Source organism: Bubalus bubalis, chromosome 11 (assembly GCF_019923935.1).
Source record: "Bubalus bubalis isolate 160015118507 breed Murrah chromosome 11, NDDB_SH_1, whole genome shotgun sequence".
Classification (NCBI taxonomy): Eukaryota; Metazoa; Chordata; class Mammalia; order Artiodactyla; family Bovidae; genus Bubalus; species Bubalus bubalis.
The window spans coordinates 86,231,886-86,241,665 of NC_059167.1; the positions used below are offsets into that span (position 1 = coordinate 86,231,886).

The 9,780-nt window shown below is 47.9% G+C and overlaps 1 long non-coding RNA gene across 1 annotated transcript; it reads right to left on the reverse strand.

Annotated features, from left to right (window-relative positions):
* Window positions 1–1,474: 1,474 nt before the first annotated feature.
* LOC123464706 lies at window positions 1,475–6,093 on the reverse strand. The gene is made up of 2 exons (XR_006639750.1): window positions 4,506–6,093; window positions 1,475–4,103 (listed from the first exon to the last, which is right to left on the reverse strand). It is a non-coding gene; the product is annotated as an uncharacterized LOC123464706 (long non-coding RNA).
* Window positions 6,094–9,780: the final 3,687 nt, after the last annotated feature.

Below are 9,780 nucleotides of genomic sequence, written 5' to 3' on the forward strand. Positions count from 1 at the left end.
GGAACAGGTAGAGCCCTGGGCCTGAAGTCAGGTTCTGGGTTCCAGACTTTGCAGATGGTTTGCTAGTAGGCTTTGGGCAAAGCAGCTTCTGTCTGGGTCTCTGTGATCTCATCTGCAGGCCAAGTGGTATAAACAGTCTGAGCTCCACAGCTCCCTCTGGCTCTGGCTTTCTGAGTGAATGGCAATTCAAGTTTGCCAAGGAACTCTACAGCTTAGAGTATGCTCAGTCTTTAACTTGTTCATTCATTCATTCCCCTTTCAATAACTTTTAGGACTACTAACCACGTAAAACATACATTTACTAACACCATTAAAACAGCGACATACAATGAGTTAGGGGAGAGGGAAAGAAAGCTATGCGGGAATCCCAGGCTGAAGTAGACATCTGCTTGCATAGCTGTTCCCCACATCTCCTTAGGGTGGGGCTCCTTTTCCTACCTATAGGAGTGTCATTTGGTCCAGATTTGACCAATCAGAGTACCTCAAGCCTCTGGCCACTGTGAATGGTTCAAAAATGGGCATACACACCAAGCAGGACCAATCAGAATCTCCAATAGGACTTTGCTGCTGGAGCTGGTGGAAAAGATCCTCTTTCTTCTGGGGTTGCTAAGCTCATAGAATATAAGTTTGGGATAGTTTGGGGCTGCCTTGTGGAAGAAGCCTATCTGAAAGGGATCCTTGAATCCAGCTCCTGAATCCAGTCCTCTCTGAAGTCATCTCAACTGACTTGACCTGATAAATTATCTTTTTATTTGAAGTAGTTGAGGTTGAATTTCTGCCACTCATAACCAAAAGTATCTTCAATGAATGTAGATGATATTTCTAATAATGAATGAGGTTATTTCAACTGAGCATGTAATTGAGCTCTGGGTCTCTTGGAAGCCAAAGTGAAAGGGGAACCACATTGCCTCACAAAACTCCCCTCCACTGATATAACAAACCCAAAGCATCAAGAAGGAGAGCCTTCACTCAAGAACTCAGGCCTTTTTCTCATGGTCTTTTGCACTGGTGGCCCAGAATGACATCTCCCACAGCTGTTTCAGAAATGACGCAGAAACATTCCTCATATGGCTAGCTGCCTTTTGGACTGAATCGCAACCAAAGACCAACCAGAAAAACCAAACATCTCGGGGCTCAGGAAGACTTCCTAGACCTTCACCCAACAAGGCAAATGGGCCATGAGGCTTGGGGTCCTGCCATGAGTTGTCCCTGGCCCCTCCTTCCATAGCCTCCCCAGAAACCTCTCCTCCAACTGCCACCCTGAGGTTGGACTGTAATCCATCATTTCTTTGGTTGGAAGGTTGGTGTTTCCTTGCAAGGGACCACAAAGCCATATTACTTTCAAACTTAAATAAACAAACGCTTGAATCTGTGTTTTATTGGTTCCATACCATCTGCCATCTGGTTTGGGGGAGCAAGGAAAACTGTGGTTTTGTTGATTTTATATGTGTGTGTGGTGTGTGTTGTTGTTGTTGGTTTTTTGTGTCTTTTTTTTTTTTTTTTCCCTTTTCCCTGTGAAAATTCCCTAAGGTTGAGCACTGGCAGCAATATGGGCTGGTTAAAAGCCACCTAGTTTCCCACGTCTTAACTCAGAGCTAAATGTTGGAGGCTGGTCTGGGTCCCCATCTGCTAAGCAGCCTGTTGTGTGAAAATGAGATCTATACATATGCAGAGCCCCACAGCCGGGCTCCCAAGATCTGAAGAATTGTTATGAGCAAACCACTCATAAGCATTAAGAAGTGCTTACTTAATGCTGACAGGCTGCACCCAGACCAAAGGCTAGAGCGGGGTGAATGGAAAGGGAACAGAGGAAGCTTGGTGTCTGAGCACCCTGGGGCTGTCAGAGAAGACAGCCCCGCCTTCAAGACCTGGGGTTGCTGGAGATCTCGAACCTGTAATGACTTGAAGGAGAAAATACGTCCCAGACACTGAGTGGGAAATAAGCCCCAGCCTGCCTGGAATCTTTAATCTGGAAAATGCAATGGTTTTGGGGGGTGGGGAGGGGGCACATTCCACGGTGGAGGCGGAGTGAGGGCCACCATCACCTCCTCTTCTGTTGGCCCAGCTGTTTCTGGCCCACAGAAACCTGAAGCTGCTCAAAAGTGCTGGGATGAGGAGGACTCTCAGAGTTTCCATTTCTACATCTTTTAAGCCAGGCCTCCGGCTTCACCATCAATAAAATACAGACTTGGGGATGGGTCCCAGGAGCCATGCCAGGCAGGTGATGAAAATGAGGGAGGCTGGCTGGGTGGGAACCCAGGGACATGTGCTAAAGGGCAGCAGGGACTCAACTGGCCCCAGCAATAGTGGCCACACAGGGCTGGGCTCCTGGGTGGCCAGATGTCCCAAGTTCTCAGAAAAGGCCCAGAGTTTTGATTTGAAATCAGTGTTTCAATGCTGACTGCTATTGCAATTATTGAAAACAATTCAATCAAATAAAACCTGTCTGCAGACCACACAAGGCCCCCAGGTCTCCAGTTGATGACCGCTGTGGAAGAACTCAAGGAGACAGTCTTTGGGGAAAGCCAGGAATGAGGATCATCTCTTCCTATGCAAGGGCAGGGCCTTGCACAGGCCTAAGACCACACAGAGGTCCTCCCTAGTGCTGGCCCCTCCAGGCTTTGTCCACAGAGGCTTGGAAGGCCCCCCTGCCCCCACCACCCCACCCAAGATGTCCTCCCTAATTCCTCCTGAGTCTGGCAGGTGATGAGATTCCAGTGGCAGCCCAGTCATGCCAGGGACACAGCAACTGCACTCAAGCTCTGAGCATCCCTGGTCTTTCTGCCTTGCAACTCATTCCTGGGAAAGCAATGAGCTCTGCGATCTGCATGTATGACGTTCCTGCTGCACACACCCTCTGAGTCTCCACAGTCACTCTTTTGTAGTATCACAACTTGGCAGGTGGGTGACCTGTGAAAGTGAGACACAGCCATTCAATCTCCTGCTGGACGTCGTCTCTCTTGACACGATGTGAAACAGTCCTGTCTCAGGAGCTAAGGAAGTTTTAGTCCAGTTTTTCTGAGTTTTGTTATTGTTGTGCTTTCTTTATAATTGAGGTGTGGAAAAGTCTAGATTCAGTTGAAGTTCCTGATAAAGAAACAGTTCAGATTTTTCCCAGTAACAAAATCTGCATATTTGTATTTCAAATAATGTAGCTGAAGCAAGGCAAAGTCCTCCTTTTTCTCTCTTTTGGCTTAATGAGCATCATTTATCCAGTATGAAATCTTTATACTGTATGTCCCACATGTTAGGAACATATGTATTTTTTTAAAAAAAAGAGTATATGTACATTAAATCTTGATATGATTTTTTAAAAAGGGCAGGCAGGAGCCCTGATCTCCCATCAGCTGCCATCTTGCTACTCGGTCCTGGTGACTCACTCACTCCTCTGAGCTTCATTGACTCCAACTGCCATCTGGACAGAGGGTGTTAGCTGGCCCCCTCCTTCTCTCCTGCAGAGCGATTGTGTGGGGTAGGGAAAGGGACAAGCATGTTAAGAACTCTCTTACCAAAAATTCACAGGCAAGCAGACACTATGCCATGTGGGCACAAAAGGCTCACAGTCTTGAAGTCTGCTTCTAGAAATAAGAATAGCCTGTGAGCTCATGGCAGAGGGTAGGTCCTGCTACCTTTGGGTCCCAGAGCCTACCATGAGACTTGCACAGACTCTGCACCCAAGTCATCATGGAATTTATTCATGTAAGAATCAGTTGGAATGGGTTGACATTGCATTTCACAACCCTTCCATCCCCTTGAGCCTCATACCAACCCATGAGGTAGGATGAGGTAGGCACGGCTGTTCTCCAAGCAGAAGTGGGAAACTGAGACCCAGCAAGTTCAAGAGGGTTGTTAATGGCAGGTTGCAGAGAGAACCACAGCTAGATCTCAAGCCTCCCCACTTCTGAAGAATAATCCTTTTGGAGCTGTGGCTCTCAGGGGCTTCTCAAAGCTTTCTGGGGGTAGATGGTCTGGAAGTGAAAGTGCTCTCTGAGAGACATAGAGTTAAAGAAAGTAACTAACTAGCTGATTTGGTGTTAAACCAAATCCAAACTTATACCATATTCTAACATAGAGGTAAGGCCAGGCATCGAAGATTTATGAACCTGTGGGGCAAATGGGGGAAAGAGAAGGAGGGATGAATTGAAAGAGTAACATTGAGACAAACACATTACCATATATAAAATAGCCAGTGGAATTTGCTGTATGACTCAGGGAGCTCAAACCTGGAGGGCGGTGGGAGGGAGGGGACATATGTATGCCCACAGCTGTTTCATGTTGATGTACAGCAGAAGCTAACACAATACTATAAAGCAATTATCCTCCAATTAAAAATTAAAACAAACAGAATCCATAGGAGACAAAATCAGAATGAAGGGAACTCTATTGCTCACTGAATTTTGTTTTATGTTCTACAACTCACATCACTATATGATTTTTCCCAGGGTTAAGCCCCCTGCCCACTCCCACCCCCACCCTTACAAAAGGCACACCATATTAACACTCACCGGGTGTTTGCCCAGGTCTATGAGTGTCTATCTGGGTCCCAAAACGTCTTGGCATGTTGGGCAGGTCTGAGAGGGAGTCCTGGGCTCCTCAGGTGGCCATGAACCCCAGGTCCATGAAAGGCGAGTCGCCAAGACCCACGCACGCTTGCCCGCATGTGTGCATACACACCGAGAGGAAACCACATTCGGTCTGGGCTGGCCCCGAGCTGAGGAAGAAACTTCGAAGACTGACTACCCTACTCAGTAAATCAAGATGTGGGATTCAAACCACTTCCTCCCCAGCTTTGTGTTAGGAACATCATCTACCTGCTTTGGGGCGGTGCTCACACCCGAGAGGGAGGGGAGCCATCCTCGCATGATGCTGACACAAACACCCATGCAGATGCCACGTGACTTACCCAGGGAACAGCTGCTGAGAGGCAGGGCTGAGAGAGGCAATCAGATCTGCTTCACCCACTGGAAGAGACTTCTGTGGACCCCACCCTGCACGAACCCCTGAAGACTGAGGTCCATAGACTCTGGTCCTTGGAGATGTCCAGGCGTCTGCCCAGAACTGGACAACAGACTTTCCTGTGCTTTCATCTGCCCCATCAGTTCCAGCTGAGTGTCTGGGACACTCCTCGACCATTTCCTGGGCTCATTTCCCCGGAAGGAGGTTCTGGAACATCCTCTTAAGTGTGATGGCCTTTCATCTAATTAGACACCCCCTTGGGAGTGAAAATTAAATTAGAAGGCCCAGACCTACATTTCAGAAAACATCCCACAAAATCATGGGTTGTCAGCCAACAGTGAGACCTCCTTAGGCAGAAGGGTTTTTCTATCATGGAAGCCCTGCCCCTTCCCGCTCCTCCACTCTCCCAGATAGAAAGGCAGGAGTCTTGGGTCCCGGGGAGTCATGGGCCCTTTGGGTCAGGCACTGAAGCCACTGAGCCCCCTTCAATGTGATCCCAGCTCCACATTCCCTTAAGGGGCTTACATAACCTCTGCTTGACCATCTCCTGCCACAGGGAGCTCACTACCGGTCTCCGATAATCTCACAATTCAGAAAACATTAGGCATTGGGATGTGCTTCCTCCTATGAGCTGCCATCTGCCTCCCTGTTCACGAGGTTCACCGGCGGTTCTCATTCTTCCGTGTGGGGCACACAGGATGAAGCAAACAATTCCTCAAACCTGCAACCACAGCCTGCAGCAGAGGCAGCCGTTTCTAGTCTAAGATGGGACTCTGATCTCTGTATATGCTTGCGTTCATTACATCTACCAGAAAAGTCTTGTTTGTAAGATGAGGAAGTCTGGACAGAGCGAGTCTAAGGCCCCTTCCAAATCTGTCCTTACGTCCATGCCAGGGAAGACTCGGACAAGAACTCGAGGTTTCTGAAAGCCAGCAGCTTGGAAACCAGGAACAGAATCTTCATTTCCTGGTTACTGATCTGGCGTGTGATCTCCACCCATGGAGACATGAGAGCATCACAAACATATAAATGCAGCCTGAGATGAGGAAGACCACTCTCACAGTCAAAGGGGAAAGAAGGGCTTCCCAGGTGGTGTAGTGGTAAAGAACCCGCCTGCAATGCAGGAGGCACAGAAGATGTGGATTCAATCCCTGGGTTGGGAACATCCCCTGAAGAAGGGGATGTCAACCCACTCCAGTATTCTTGCCTGGAAACGCCATAGACTGAGGAGCCTGCTGAGCTACAGTCCATAGGTCACAAAGAGTTGAACACGACTGAAGCGACTTAACACATAGAACTTCCCACAGCCAAGGAGATAGGATTGGATATGGTCCAATAAGTTTCCATGGAGGAAGAGAGCCTGTCACAAGAAAGCAAATCAGGAGGACAGAAAGAGCTTGAGCTGAGATAAGGACTCCCATCCCAGCTCAGTCATCAACTAGCTAGCTGATCTTGAGATGTTGCTTGACCTCCAGCTCCTTGATTTCTTCCTCTGCTAAATGAGAGACATTGAGACAGCTGATCTCTAAGCTCAAAAGTCAGAGAATAAATAGGGAACATAAAAGTGGGCCAAGAAACAAGCTTGGCATTTGCTCAGTTTTAGTAAAGCTGTCCACAAGACTGACAGCCACATGGCACCAGACAGATATGAATGAAGCTTTAGGAAGGTGGGGACCACGTGTTTATTATCACTGAAGCCCAGTGCCCAGGCAAAGGAGGCCATTCCTAGAGAAGAGAGAGTGTGAGTGTTAGTGTGGTAGAAACAAAGGCTAGAGTCTAGGTCCAGGGCCATCATTGTTAATCAGGAGCCTTAAGCACACTGTGTAATCTCTCCAAGCCTCCTCTTTAACACAAGAGCAATCCCTGCTACTGCCTGGAGCTATCAAGAGGCTGAAAAGAGCTGAGTGCCTGGCACACAGTAGGGGCTCAGCGGCCAGCTATGGAGGCTGAAGTTGGCCATATGTGCACCTGTGTGGGAGGAATAAGCCTTAGTGAAATTCTGAAATCTTGCATTCTTCAGCTGCCTGGAAGGACCTTAATCTTGCATGTGGCTCAGAAATACACCTATCTTTTTCTGTCTGTCTCTCAGACACACACACACACACAGAAAGAAAGAAAAAACAGCAGTTGGCCTGGGGCGTCCCCGGGCATTGGAAAAATGTGCAGAACAAGTACCTGATGCAATAAATCAAACTGTGGGATCCAAATCCAAGCCGGGGTCCAAGCTCCAGCTCCAGCTGCATCAGAGGCTGGGCCCTGCTCTCTGTTCTGACAGCCAGTGATGCCGCCAGGAGGTGCTAGCCAACTCCCTGGGCCACTCCGGAGGTGGCTGACCCTTCTTGGGAGCTTGGGAGAGGCTGAAGTGAGAGGGAAGAGAGAAGTGGGCTGCTGGCCATGGGAGGTTTGGCTCAGCTTAGCCAAGGAGATGGTGAGAAAACCTGATTGTGGCAAACCACCCCAGTTTCCTCAGTACGAATGTTGGAAGGGATTGTAGAAAGACACAAAGATGTGTTCACTACAGCCCCAAGGTGGGGTGGAGACTCAGACTCTAGTTGCTGTGTGGCCCTAGGCCAGTAACTGCCCTTCTCTGGGCCTTGGTTTTATCATGAAAAATTGAGGACTTAGGCTACAGGAGAGCCTCTAGGAGCCTTTTCTGCAGTATGATTTTGCTACATTTCTCTCATAGAGTTGAGCTAGCCTGCTTCTTAAAGGGCTTCAGTTCAAAAAAGCAGTTAACTGAATGTCAATTGCATGCCAGGCACTTATGCTGAGCACTGGTTGGGCCAAGAAGAAAAGCCATGGCTCCTGTTTAGACGCTGCCAAGGAGCTCACAGTCTTATGAAGGGAAGCACATATTTAATCAAATATGTATAAGACAAGACAGTACACCCCAAAGTAGCGATCCATTCTCCCAGGGAGACTGGGGAAAGATCCACGGAACGGAGGGATACCTGGGTGAGAGTCTGAGAGATGAATAAGAACTTTCCAAATTACTGAAGGCAAAGGGAACAGCAGAAACCAAGTCAAAGGTTAGTTTCGGTGGGTATGAAAACTCATCTATGTGGTTATAGTGTGAGAGGGATGGAAAGCCACACTTTGATCTCTCTGGGAACAGAGTGTGGAGGCCATGAGTGAGAGCCAGAGAATTTGTTCTTTACCCAGTGGGTGATGGGGAGGCATAGAAGAGTTCCTGGAAGGGGAGGGACAAAAACAGTTCTGAATTTTCAGACCATTTATGTTGGTAGCGCCATAAAGCTCACAGATCAATACACCCCTGCCCATGGATCAGATCCAATCCACAGCGTTTTTTTTTTTAATGGCCTGTAAACTATTTTTTCTTTATGATAGTTTTTTACTACAACTTGACTGAGATATAATTCACATACTTGAGGTATAATTCACTCATTTCAAGTATGCAATTCGATGTCTTTTAGCATACTCACAGAGTTGTCCAGCCATGACCGCTATACATTTTAGAACATTTTCATCTCTTCAAAAAGAAATCCTCTTCCTTTTGAATAACACACCTCATTCCCCCACTCATCTCCAGCCCTACTTTCTGTCTCTATGGCTTTGCCTGCTCTGGGGATTTCATGTAAATGGAATCTATAATATCTGGCCTTTTATGCCTGGCTTCTTTCACTAAACACAATGTTTTCAAGGTTCTACCATGTCACAGCATGAATCAGGATCTCATTGTTTTTTGTGGCTAAATAATATTCCATTGAATGGATATACCATATTTTGTTGATCCACTCATCAGTTGATTGGAGAAGGCAATGGCACCCCACTCCAGTACTCTTGCCTGGAAAATCCCATGGACAGAGGAGCCTGGTGGGCTACAGTCCATGGGGTCGCTAAGAGTTGGACACGACTGAGCGACTTCACCTTCACTTTTCACTTTCATGCACTGGAGAAGGCAATGGCAACCCACTCCAGTGTTCTTGCCTGGAGAATCCCAGGGACGGGGGAGCCTGGTGGGCTGCCGTCTATGGGGTCGCACAGAGTTGGACACAACTGAAGCGACTTAGCAGCAGCAGCAGCATCAGTTGAAAGATATTTGTGTTGTTTCCACCAGAGAAGAATATGCAATATAGATTCGTATGGCTCCCAAAGCCTAAATGGCTACTGTCCAGCTCTTCACACACTAGATGCAGAGCCTAGAGAACAAGAAGACGGGACTGGAAGGACTGACAGGTCAGGGGCTCTGACAGTTCCCAAGTGAGATATGACAGTGGCCTCAACCAAGGGAAAGGATGCACATTTGTGGTGGTCAAATCAGCTGCACTTGGCAACAGATCAGATGCTTGGGTATAGGAGTTTCTGAGGAAAATCCATTTACCATAAAAAAAAAAATCCAGTTCAGATGGAGTGAGTCATCTGCAGTGAAGTCATAGCTGCTGCTGCTGCTGCTAAGTCGCTTCAGTCGTGTCCAACTCTGTGCGACCCCATAGGCGGCAGCCCACCAGGCTCCCCTGTCCCTGGGATTCTCCAGACAAGAACACTGGAGTGGGTTGCCATTTCCTTCTCCAAATGAAGTCACTGGCTGATGGCAAAGCCGAGCTAAGAATCCCACTCTCTTCTTGCACACAATTCATGGACTTGTGAGATTTCTGATCACCTTTCGTAGGGAAGTGGCCTGAACTGGTGGCCTTGACCTTGCAATATAAGGCTTCCACCTCTAGGCTAACCAGGACAGGCATGCACTCCACACTGGCATGGTATCTCATAGAGAGTGGCAGCGTCTCCTTGAGCCACCTGCAGCGTTAATATCTCATGTGTCCCTCAAAACACCTTTGCAAACGTCTCCCAATCAACTGGCTT